Genomic DNA, 12,927 nt, shown 5'->3' on the forward strand with positions numbered 1-12,927 from the left:
TCGCTGCTCTCCTCTGTAACACCCCGAATCTGTCTCACATCATTTACACACAGATAGTTACAGGCATTCATCATTTCATTATGCTGACGACTTCACTATTCTGATGTATAATGTCTCTTTAATGAGCCTCAAAAAATACAATAGTCCTTGATTTATGACTGCTTAACTGAAAAATTATACAAATTGGCGGAAAAAAAAACCCTCATAATGTATTTTCCTTTTTCCTTCACATTACACTTATATTTAACAGTGACTCATGAGTTAAGATCATGCTTCTTTGACAAAAGAAATGATCAGAACTTGACTTCCCATGTTTTTAGTGCCATGGCGTTTTATGTGCATATTTAAAGCTGTAGAGTAAAGCCAGGCTGACGCTAAAAGGTAGGAAATTAAAATCGAACTTTTTTTTTCTCCCCAAGAAAGAATGTGTATTGGACACCCACTTCCAAAATCACTCTGCGTTTCATAAGGCTTCTTCAGTATTCATTTTCCCTTCTACAAGTAAATATTAAGAACCTTGATACCAGAGACAGCTCTGTCAACCAAAAAAGAAGTAGTAAAGAGAGAAGGAAAAAAAAAATCCAAAAGGAAATCTGAAATGGGAACAGAAGCTTGGGAAAAGGTGAAGTTGCTATTTCTTTCACTGACTGCTAAATTGCAGCCCCCTCTTGAGATGCCGAGCCCCCAAAAAAGTGTCATCAGCCTTGTGTCCTATTCTCTTAAAGCCTATGCCATTGAAGGTGATGAAAAGTGTCCTATTAATTAAAAATCATTTCCCAAAAGGATCTGGTTATGCCTCAAACAGGCAAGAGTTCCAAAGAAGTATAAATTGTTCATGTGCTGCCAGTTTTTGCAAAAAAAAAAAAAAAAAAAAAGCCTTTGAGTGTAGTGTAAATCATATCAGAGTGAACACTACATACAATTAGGAATAAAAACAGATCTTGAATCTCAGAAGAGCTCATAAATCAGCATGAGTATGGCATACAGAAATAGAACAAAATTTAAGAACTTGCATGCTCAGATTTGATATCAGCCTCTCTTAGGGTTAGCTTGCATTCAATGTACCTGAGATTACTGGTAGCTTTCAGTTTAAAAAAGAAAGGAAGGAAGGAAGGAAGAAAAGAAGAAAGAAAACCAAGGTAAATTAACCCAGAATCATCAGGAAAAGAGTAGTTCAGGTTGAATGGAAGTAAGCACAGGACTGTTCTCATGTAGAACAAGTGACAGGATTGCATACAGAAATCTCAATAAAATACATATGACGTATGGAGAAATATGACTAAGATAATGCCCTTTTATAAATAGAGAGAAGAAAACTGGTTCTATTACTTTAACACTACCTTTTTATTCCCGAGCTGGATTACTCCCTCTCAGGCTCACGATAAGTTACTTTTGGTTGTATTTAAATATATGACTCACTAGAGAAAAGATAATAACCAAAGTTGGGGGGGAGGGAATGTAATGTGATTGCATTTATTTGGGTATTCTTAAATAGAGGCATTCTAAAATATATTTAAACCAATTTAGCACTATTCACAAAAAGACTTTTTAACTTTTTAACTCCTTCTAGTAACTACATGGAAGGTGGGGGGTGGGGGGTGGGAAGGGTGTTAATGGTTTTCCTACTCCTTATATGTAGAACCTGATTCGGGAGGGATTCCTTAAAAGGCCATAGAAGTCGTTGGCCTGTGGTAAAGAAAGAATACAAATTGTACGTTTAAATTTGAATAATAGAAGATTCTCACCTCACTTACTGAAAAGCAAGATGTATCATACAAGGTATATATAAAAATACTCCCAATTAGATGCTTATAGTTGTAGGATAATATGGGTCTTAATGCCAAACACTTTTGAACTGACCAGTTTATACTTCCGAGGCCAAAACAGGTCCTTGTTTCTTACTTTTAGTTTTTGCTTAAAAAAAAAAAAAAAAGAAAAAGAAAAATCCAAAGGCACTGAAATAGTAATCTCCCTGAGCATCGTATTTACAAAACTGCCTAAAGAAATATCAATCATTTCCTCTTTATTCGAGTCTGGGATGATGTGCTCACGTACGGGCCTCTCCATCAATGAGATCAACCAGTTTACCCTAAATAAAAACACCACCAAACACGATAATGAGGTCTCACTGTCAATTACTTGTACGGGTATCATAACCTGTTGTCTTCACAATAACCCTCTCAGATGGGCATGATTTTATCTGCGTTTTCAGGATGAGAAAGCTGAAGTCTTGGGAGCTTACATGACGTCGCCAAACAGGTCTAGTGGTGCAACTGGCCTTGAAGTCGCCATCGCCCTTGGTCTCAACCTCAGATCCCGTGGGAATCCGGCTTTCTGCCTTTCCTCATATCTAAGCTTCGTATCACGCCCATTAACAACAACAACAACAAAAATCCAGCTGACCAACCATACGAAAGCCAACTTCCATTCCTTCATATCCTTCCTGTCCCACCTAGACCTCTGCCGTAACCTCCTTATGGAGGGAACTTGAACGCACATCTCTCCTCTCTGACTCCGTACCTTCCACTCCTAGCTCTACCTCTTTACCTCCCCAGCACCCTGGTCCTCTGAACAGACGGAGCTTTTCGTCCAGAGCTCTAATCGGCATAAACAAGCCCCACATCTGTGCTGATCCCCCGACTCCCAATCAGTGCATCCCATGAAGGGAAGTGTATTGGGGAGGAGTCAGGGGTTCCTCCAAATGAGCTTCCTGCTTATATCACCCCAGCAAGTGACTGAAGGTTTGACTCTTACTTTCCTTTTGGCTTTCTGTCTTAATTGACCACTCAGACACCTGGCAGCTCAGTTCTCTCCAGATCAACCCAACTCCTGACAACTAAAGAAGAGACTCAAGAAGGTAATTGATTGCAAAAGGAAAATATCCTGAAATACAATTTATTTTTAATACCCTTCACCTTATAGGAAGATCCCTTTCATTGCTTCAATGATTTAGAAACAGGACACTCTTAGATTACAAGATATGTTAGAGAGTTCATAATATAATTTGTTCATGGATATTATGGACCTGGAATTCTACTTGACCCTAGAGCACAGTTCAGAGTGATGACAAGGCTTTACTGACTCCTAGTTTAAGAATCAAACTTCCATAGTGCTATGTATTACATCGGGTTGAATCTGGAAATATACCAACTTCCAGAATATTCTGTATTTTGTGTTCCCTTTTTGGAGTAGGTGTCTGTGATGTCCCTAAATCACCCATCATGACGATACTCCAAACCCCAGTGGTTGGAGGAAAATAAAATCTGAAAAATCTGAAAAAGCAGAAATGTAACTAACTCCATGCGTTTGGGTCACACAAGTCTGAAACATCAGCTTCTTCGGGTTTCCAAATGAATTTCCCTCAGAGTGAAAGCTAAAGATTTAAGAATCCATCTATCACCAGAGATTTAAAACTGTCTAGATTTAGACAGAGGAAGAGTAGATATATTGGCTAACAGGATTTTGTATCCTGTTTTTAATTGGTTTTATTCAGAGACTTCTAAGAACAAGGGGGCACAAACAGGAAGAAAGAGAGATTCGTGCACCTTCATGTGTGTGAATCCCTTGATGAGAAGCAGAGACAATACACACATTTCCCAAAGAACGGTCACCGGCCAGGCAGTGCCCGTAGGACAGAAAAGGCAGGACGATGAAGACTCACCTCACAATAAAGAACATCGAATGAGTCTGAGAAGTAAGGCAGACCCTCAAAAACCTAGCACAGCGCCTTCTACCACAGCTAATTGGCGGCTCCACTCTGGGTCTAATTTCGGAGTCTAAAACAAAGTTGAAATAAAAGAGAGGACATGAAGGAATTCATCTTGGAGGCTCGATGGTCTCTGAGACTCATCATTGCATCTCAGCGTTTTCCTGATTATTTTTCCATTTCCACTGCTTGGTATCCTCCGTTTGCTCTGGCTATGTATGAAGCATTAATATATTTTTTTCTTTTTTAAGAAAGAAATACAAGTCCTGCAGGCATGAAGGTAAAACCTGTTCCTTAATAATTGAAACACACTTTGTAGATCTGCCATTTGAAAGCCCCTACATGCAGGCCTTTGATAATAAGAGCCAAAATTAAAAGAAGGGGGAAAGAAACCTCGATGGAAAAAATCCTTAAGTATGAATAAGACCATTTCCTTTAGACTTTAAATAGTATGAAAGAATGAAAGGTCTCAGTGAGAATTGTGAAGAGTGAGTCATGAGTCACGGGATACTCTTCCTTCACTGTGCTGTTTATTTAAATGAAGATCCTACCTGATGCAGGTTTTCCCTTGAAAACTCTGATTATTATTATTATTATTATTATCATCATCATCATCATCAGGCTACCATCATACATATGGAACATTATAAATATCTTTCAGTATTAGACTTAAGGACAAAAGCAACTGATTCAAAAAAGAAAATGTGATTTATCACCTACTGGGTTATTTATTACTTCAGTCTTACGTCTATGCATTTAAAAATTTTATCCCAAGGTAAAGGTAGAAAAACCACCTGAAGTACAGTACAAATTATCTGCCAAACAGAACAAATGGAAATTTGCAAAAAGCTGATGTCAAGAGAATGTTAAATACCTGTACTTTAAAAGCAAACAAACAAAACAACTACTCTTACTAAGTAAACATCACACATCACAATGAAATATTTTATATATTAATACCACTAGAGGGCTTGATACATTTTGCTTAATAGAAAGAATTTCTTATACCAGGCTGCCTTCTTGGTAGAAGCAGATTTCTGTATATTCATCCTTCTGATCATAGTTATTAAGAAACACTCGTGTGGTTCATCGATACAAAATATAATAAAATGTTTAGAGCCAAGGGAATTTTACAGACTGAACATTGTGTTAAACAACTTAAGTGTGTTAAACTCTATGGTTTCCAGTATCACTTAACCTTAAGTGATACTGAATAGTATTTCTGATTCTGATGGACGGCCTAGGACATTTTGGAAGAAGCTTGATAGCTTTAAAGCAACTCACAGATTTCTCTCAGTTGCAAGTCACCAACAATATTAATTAAAAATAATTTGCTTCCAAGTAGTCTCTATATTTTACAGGAATATTTACTTCCATGAAAATTTTTTTATGACTCTAACCTAGAAAAATTTTATTACAGAAGACATAAAATTGACGGTCTTTGAATTCTTTTTTTAGTAGAACAAGTAACATGTTTAATAAGTTTGATTTTGTCTCAAGGGATATTTGGTTTTAAATCAATTTCATTATTTAGTATTATTGTGAATATATATTTTTATGAGACAAAGAGAGAATAAAAATTATTAGACTCAACCAGAAGAAACCAGTCTTAAGACTGATTGTAAAACTTCTACTTACCCACTTAAAATATGAAGTAGATCCATTATCTTCGAACGATGTAAACTACTACCATGAAAAAAATGTTCAAATTTTGATATGAAAAATCTAAGCTATCACTACATTCTGTGAAACACTTCTGGGATTATGAATAATCAAATGACATATACATGGTTTCATTTGCAAGAAATTTCCCAAGCTGTGGATTCCATTTTAGGAAAAAAAAAAAAAAAGCTATATGTCATAGAACATTTAAAAAGATCTGTCATTACCTGAGTTATTTGGGGGGGCGGGTTAATAGCAGAAGTCAAAACATAAGACATATCTGAACAGATACTGGGGGAACATTTAAAATTTGTATCCATCTGTAGAGCATGGACCCACCCAATGGGAAGACCCTACCAGTGAGCGCTGAGTATCAGTAGAGATATCTACATGTGATTTTAAAACGTAAAGAAACCCTAGTTGTCTGGAGGTTTTATGATTGAATACAATCTCCCCCAGACCTTATGTTTTTTTTGTGTAATTCAGGGGACTATCAAAGACATTGCAACCCAAGAGTGACAGCCAACCAACCACCTCTAGTCAGCCAGCAAAAGGGCTATCATTCCACCTTCTTTACCAATCATAATAGCACTTGCTAGTGAAATTACAGTAGAACCGCATGGAATATTATATAGAAAATATATTTCTTCATTTCTATGACCAAACCAAGCTCTCAGGACAACTGACAAGGTTTTTGCAAGGTTGTGCCTGCCTTTAGTCTTTAGGTACAGAATAGGTCTGTGTAACTAGACTGCACATGGGTGAGCAAAGAGCCCTTTACCTTAATAAGGTCCAGAGTAAGATTCGAAAAAACGGAACTCACGGCTATTATCGCTGATAGTTTGATAGATTTAAAAATGTCACCAACATTTAAGCGTCCTGCCTTATAAAAGTTTCTCATTTGTTATTCTTCTCATAACTCAAAATCTATTGATTGTTCATGGGAAGACTATCATTCTTCCCAGCCTGTATTTATAATTATTTGACTTTCTCATCAGAAAACTGCCACACTACTAAACATCTCCTGGCAAAGACCATCATGACATAGTAAACAACTGTCATGTTGTCCTTCACATCTGTTTATCCCAAATATTTATATACTTATAGAAATGAAAAGCTTTTAGATCCAGGATATTTCTTTTTTCTTTCCAAGTAGCTATTCTCTTATCAGGCAGTGTTCTGGGAGATTGTAGTATCTGCCTATTACTGTTCCCACGTGACACACATTATTCATAAATTCTGTTAAGGTGTACCACACAGAACATTATCAAAACACACAAAAAATAAGCATTCTAATGTCATTAGAAAATACTCACTGTTATACACCTCTGCGAGTGATCTTAATGCTTCATCCAGAATAAACATCACAGGAGAAGACTATTCAGAGGTTATTTTTATCTTTCTCTAATTTACATGATCGCTGCATTCAAGTCTGAAAAAAAAATTAAATGTCTCACTATTAAATACAATGGCATAATTTCAATGTAATTTGTAAAACAATACGAAAATGTGAGAATATTTTCCCAAACACGGTGAAGTTTCTGAATACTAAATGACAACGAAGAATTTTAGAAATGCGATTTATATATGATGCAAAAATCATCAGGCTTCCCAAAATTATATGAAACATGCATTGATCGGTGCTAAATATTACTCCTTTTGCTTCTCAATAAGATGGGAAATGAATCTCTACACACTCCAAGTGATCTCAACTGCATATATTTCTATTCAAGATAAGTATGTTTAGGATACTAAGAAAGGTAGAAAATATATTCTTTTTTTTTTCTACCAGTTAAGTGATTTTCAAATGACCAATCTAGAGTATTTTGCTGAGTTAAACTAACTCTTAGTATTGAGGCAGTCATTAGGGAAGTCAATTTTATTGCTCTAAATCCAATTAAGTTATGAATATTCATGTTATATTTAACAAAAAGAATCTATATTTGAACATTGAATGAAAGTGAGTAAGGAAAGAGATTGCCCATAGCTCAGTGATCAGTGGAAATCAAACCAACAGACTTTAATGCAAGGGACTGCCAATGGAAAGACTCTTTAAGGCTACTGACTTCTTTTAAGTTGTTTTAAGGGGAATAAACTTAATATCTAGCAATAAAAGGGACAAAGTTTCAAGATACAGTTGCTTTAGTTATTAAACAAATAACAGCTATTTTAGGTGCAAATGCTATAACACTCTCAACCCCACCACCCGAAGTCAGAATATGGTGCATTCATTGTTTTGGTTTCCATTAAATTTGGCATTTGAGGTTAGCTGGAAAATTTACAGGTCCAGATGGTGAAATATATTGATATTAAACTTGAATCCACTTAAGCATTCCTTTTCAAGACTATTAGAGATCAATGACAGTGCTATCAGAAATGTTGAGAAAGTTCAGAAATTAGAAACTTCAATTACTATGATGGATTTGACTATTTAAAATGTCAAACTTCTGGGGGCATCTGGGTGGCTCAGTGGGTTAAGTGTCTGCCTTCAGCTCAGGCCATGATCTTAGGGTCCTGGGATTGAGCCCCATGTCAGGCTCCCTGATCAGCGGGGAGTCTCCTTCTCCCTCTGCCCCCCCCCCATATCCCTGCCCCTACTCTTGCTCTTGAGCTCTCTAAAATTTAAAAAAGGAAGGAAGGAAGGAAGCTAGGAAGGGGCAAAAAAAAATTTTAAAAAGAAAGAAAAAGGATACCATTACTCCAAATTTCACAAAACTACAATCAAGTCCTGAATAATTTTGAAACAATTTTTAATCCTGACATTTTGATCCAACTTCGAAGTGCTCAATTGTTCTGTAAGCCTTGAGTGGTACGCTGGTGGAACTATTTACTCCTAAGGGCCACCAGAGGAACTTCATGTAAAATCACTGTACTCGTTATTTTGTTTCTTTGTTTTGTTTTTTTTCCAGCATGGAAGATCGCTTTTCGTGTTAAGACAACCACCTTATAATCTATGTGGTTACCTGCTGGAAAATGCAAGATTATAAGCTTGGATTCAAGCACAGAAAAGGTGGAGGAAGACAGGGATTCTTCTGTTCAACATCTGTGCCCTCTTCCTTGTAGCCCCACATTCTTGCTCATGACTTGGGCTCTAGCCCTGTCTTTCCACTCATGGAGAAGCAGTCAAAGGAAGTCAGGTCTATTTTGCTCTTCGCAAGCCAGCACCCCTCCCCCGCCCCAGCATCCTCTTCTGTTCTTGGAGGACATCGTGCTGCTCCACAGGAATGGCTGGGGTAGAACCCAAGTCCTCCCAGATTTGCTACCCACACCCAAAATGGTTCTTAAAACCCCATGTGCTAAGTATAAGGTTCTTGCCCCTATGTAAACGTCCCCCTTACGCCATATTTTGACTTGCCTTCTCTGACCAAAAATAAACAAGCCAAACCAAAACAAAGATGAAAGCCCAGTAGGGTCCGAATCGTATTATAAACCAAATACCCTGTGATGTGTCCTTTGATGCTTTGTGCAGTGATTACTGGACCTAGGCTTTTTGCACAAGTAATTGTTGAGAGGGTTATGTATGAGACGAGATGCCTTTTGCCACTAGGCATACATGGCTAATCCGTCCTCATTTGATTAATTCAAAACAAATTATTTAAAAATGACTTGACTTGATTAGCCAACATTTAGTGTTACTTGTTAGTTGTTATTTAATTTCAACATTTACTTATCGAGCCATATGGGTAAGTGTCTTAATGTGGCCCAGTAGTATTTTTCTGTGTTAAATTTTCTGAAGTTAGTATCCATATTTTATTAAGAAATCTGTAATGTGTAGAAACAAATAAGTTATTTCGGCAGAATTTTAGAATTAGCCCCTATATTATCGTTCAGTAAATTCACCTGGAAGAAAGAGATCAGATTTCCAGGACATATTTGCAAGCTGTCTGCCTGATATTTGGGCATAGTAGATCATCTGCTTGTAACAATGTTCTCAATGGTTTTTAAATTCCCAGAATATTCAACTAAAGTATCTACAGTTTGGCTTCATTATATTTTGGTAAGCATGTCTGGGAACCCAGCCACCACTGAAACCACAAATAATGGTCAGAAATGAACACTGCATTCTAACTTCTAATTTGGGATTCAATATGCAGCATCCTACTGTCCATTTTCCATAGTGACTCCTCGGGGGAAGTCACTGATATCTTGAAAAGCGTCTTCCCCAATCGCACCCAACGAAATGCAAGACAGGAGCCATGAAATGTTTGGCTAAAAGAGATTCTGCACGATCGGTAACAGTAACAACAAAATAAGAGTAACTAACATCTATTAATAAGTCATGATATGCCAAGTCAAAAATATATATCCATTTTTTATTCATATATGAAATAAGAAGTATCATGGTTAACTTTAAGTTATGTATTAGGGAAATGAGGCTAAAGGAGCACTAAGTGGTTTTCTCAAAGTCATGTACCTGGTTAATAGAGCCAAGTCAGTCTCAAGACCGTGTTAATCCCACATTTTTTCAATTAAGTTACATTAGTTTGTGACTGAACTGTTTATGACAGAAAATGAAATGGTTTTTAACCAACTCAGTAGGAAATGTCATGAAATATAACACATGATAGGCAATGCTTCAATTTTTAAAAATATAGTATACAGATCTATGGTGCTTTTTTAACTATTAAGAAAAAATACTGAATGAAACTTGAAAAGACTTCGGTCCTATGAAGTATCATATTCACATTAAATTAAGTAATAAGGATATGGGTGTCAATATGTCACTGCTGAATTTCTGAGTTAAGTCATTAGAGAATGTACATTGGAAATAAAAATGAGATATTTATATGACTTTCAGAAAATAAATACAGTTCAATATATTCTGTATTTCTTACATTTCCACAAAAATGAGGAATGGTATATATAATATTAAATATACCTATTATATACATATTTGTATATATTATATGTTATATAACATATAATATGTTATGTAATATATAATAATTAAAAATTCCTCATTTTCCAAAAGTAAATGTTAAGGAAGATATAAAACAAAATGTAAATGTATAAAAATGTTTATACATTGAGCAGTTTAAATCCATATCTAAGTAAGGTGATTCTAAGTGATCTGATGTCATTTGTGTTAAAATAAATAAATACGTCTAATTAGCACTGCACTTGTCCACACTGGATAGATTCCTATTTTGGTCAGGAAACATTTGTAAGATTTCAGATTATTCTTACAAGGTAAACCAGATTAACGGTGTATACTGTACATATATGAGAAGAAACTGGGTAGATGGATGTAGATTGATTCTTAACACTGCTAATAACTTCATCCTACATACATTGTTTTCACATCACTATCTCACATAAAATCTATACAGAATATATTTTACATAACCATTAATTACAACTAATTTTACAGAAGGAATGTCTGCTAGCTCTTCTTGGCTATAGTTTCTTGTTTGTCGGTATGTTTACTTTATAATCTCACGATATTTCTTTTAGTTACTCAAGAAACTCTAGGCTCTCCCCAAACCCAACATGTCAATCAATGATGCAGAGATTTGCAGACACACTTCAGATGCCACAGAAAAAAAGAATAACGTAAAAATATCTGCCTATTTAAAATCAAAGAATAGGTTAAGAATTTGGAAGAACATACAAATTATACCCCTAAGAAGGATGTCACTTCCTCAGTAAGAAGTTTTAAAGTTAATCAGGGCTTATTCATGGGAATTTTTCTTTTGTTTCTTTCTTTTTTTTAAATTTTTTTTGAAAGATTTTTATTTATTTATTTGACAGACAGAAATCACAAGTAGGCAGAGAGGCAGGCAGAGAGAGAGAGAGAGGAGGAAGCAGGCTCCCTGCTGAGCAGAGAGCCTGATGCGGGGCTCGATCCCAGGATCCTGGGATCATGACCTGAGCTGAAGGCAGAGGCTTTAACCCACTGAGCCACCCAGGTGCCCCTCTTTTTTTTTTTTTTTTTTTAAAGTTCTATGCCAGATAGTAGTTTTAAAACCTAAATTTCATCTAATCTTCTTACTTAGGCCAGAAATTGATAAAATCTTTTAAATGTGGGGGGGGGGGTACTTGAAATTTACAGTTTACTTTATTTTTAAAGATTTTATTTATTTGAAAGAGAAAGAGAGAGAGCGCACAAGCAGGGGAAGGGGCAGAGGCAGAGGGGGAAGCAGTCTCCCCGCTGAGCAGAGAGCCTGATGCAGGGCTCCCGATCCCAGGACCCCGAGATCATGACCGGAGCTGAAGGCTGCGCTTAACCAACAGAGCCACCCAGGCACCCTGAAATGTACACTTTAGTATCCAAATTCCAAATCAGCACAGTGAAATTTGTTTGCAAGGATGAGACTGTAAAGACACAGCACTGACAAGACTAAAAGTGGGACAGAAAGGCCAAATGAACATTGGTCCAAAATGATCAAGTTGTCAAATTGTTGAATTGGTTGAAGATACATTTATTTTATACAGAAAATAATTCAGCAGTTTTAACAAGTTACAGCCAGGGGTGCTTACTTGAAATCAGAATCATTTGAAGGAAGATCATTTCCTTTGTGTGTGTGCAGTGTGTGTATGATTGTGAACCCTAATATTGCGTAAGAAGAATGTGTAAATCGTGATTTTGGAGGATTGGGGGATATTTTTCAATTTTCATGCAGTTTCCGCCATCTATATTTCATTTTCTGCCAAATATGCCAGCTCAATTTTCTGGATAATGTTGTAACAGAGTTCATAAAAGTTTGGTGACTTCAAGTAATTGCTCCAAAAAAGTTGTTTGAAAATGAGTATTTCCAAGCTTCAGTTCATGCAGTGATAAAGTTTTCACATTCTATAGTGAGCTTTGGAAACTGGATTGCTAATTATGTCATTATACTACTTTTTCGAATATTTACTTTCAGAAAGAGACAAAAATTTTTTTATGTCATTTCACTCAATGATGTAGGTATTTATCTGTTAATCATATTTCACTCAAATTATGTATTTCTTTTACATTTAATAAAATATTGTCCACATAAAAATTTTTAAAAAGACAATTAAAAAGCACTTCATGAGAAGAATAAAGTGATGCTTAAAATTTTTATCAATTTTCCCACAGAAAATTTTACATATTAAATGTCCTTTGCATGTTAAAATCTGAAATTGGGAAGTGATATTTACCTCAATCATTTAATTTAATTGCACAATGTACTGCTCATATTCACTATCTTACCTTTTCCTTAACCATACTAATACAAAATTAGATAGTGCTGTTTCTTTTGTGTAGGTAATCATAGGCATTACTGTGCCTTTTAACCTAAGAACACTGCCTGCACAATTAGAGAAAGCTATTCCCTTACTGAGAATGATCATTTGTTTTAAAAGTTACTCAACATTACTGTGTGATCATTATTTTTAATTGTACAGATGACACTAATATTATACTCTGAGTCTGATGAACTCTTTTTTTAAGTATGGACTACTGCTGCAAATCTTCCTAACCAGTACTTAGGAGCCTTCATTTTCTTCCATTTTATAGTTTAAATATTTTGTCTGGGTTGAACAGAATGGTTTGGATCATTTTTAACTAATGCATGTACTTCAAAAATGATGAAAAA

At 35.8% G+C, this 12,927-nt stretch overlaps 1 long non-coding RNA gene across 2 annotated transcripts in view; it reads right to left on the bottom strand.

Moving 5' to 3' along the window:
- LOC116581878 overlaps positions 1-12,927 on the bottom strand; it is a 1,012,116-nt gene that overhangs the window by 914,638 nt on the left and 84,551 nt on the right. For both annotated transcript variants that reach the window (XR_004282281.1, XR_004282280.1), the window contains exon 2: positions 6,685-6,800. This is a non-coding gene — a long non-coding RNA (uncharacterized LOC116581878). The remainder of the gene's footprint in view (positions 1-6,684; positions 6,801-12,927) is intronic.

The sequence above is a fragment of the Mustela erminea genome, chromosome 21 (genome assembly GCF_009829155.1).
Source record: "Mustela erminea isolate mMusErm1 chromosome 21, mMusErm1.Pri, whole genome shotgun sequence".
Lineage (NCBI taxonomy): Eukaryota > Metazoa > Chordata > Mammalia > Carnivora > Mustelidae > Mustela > Mustela erminea.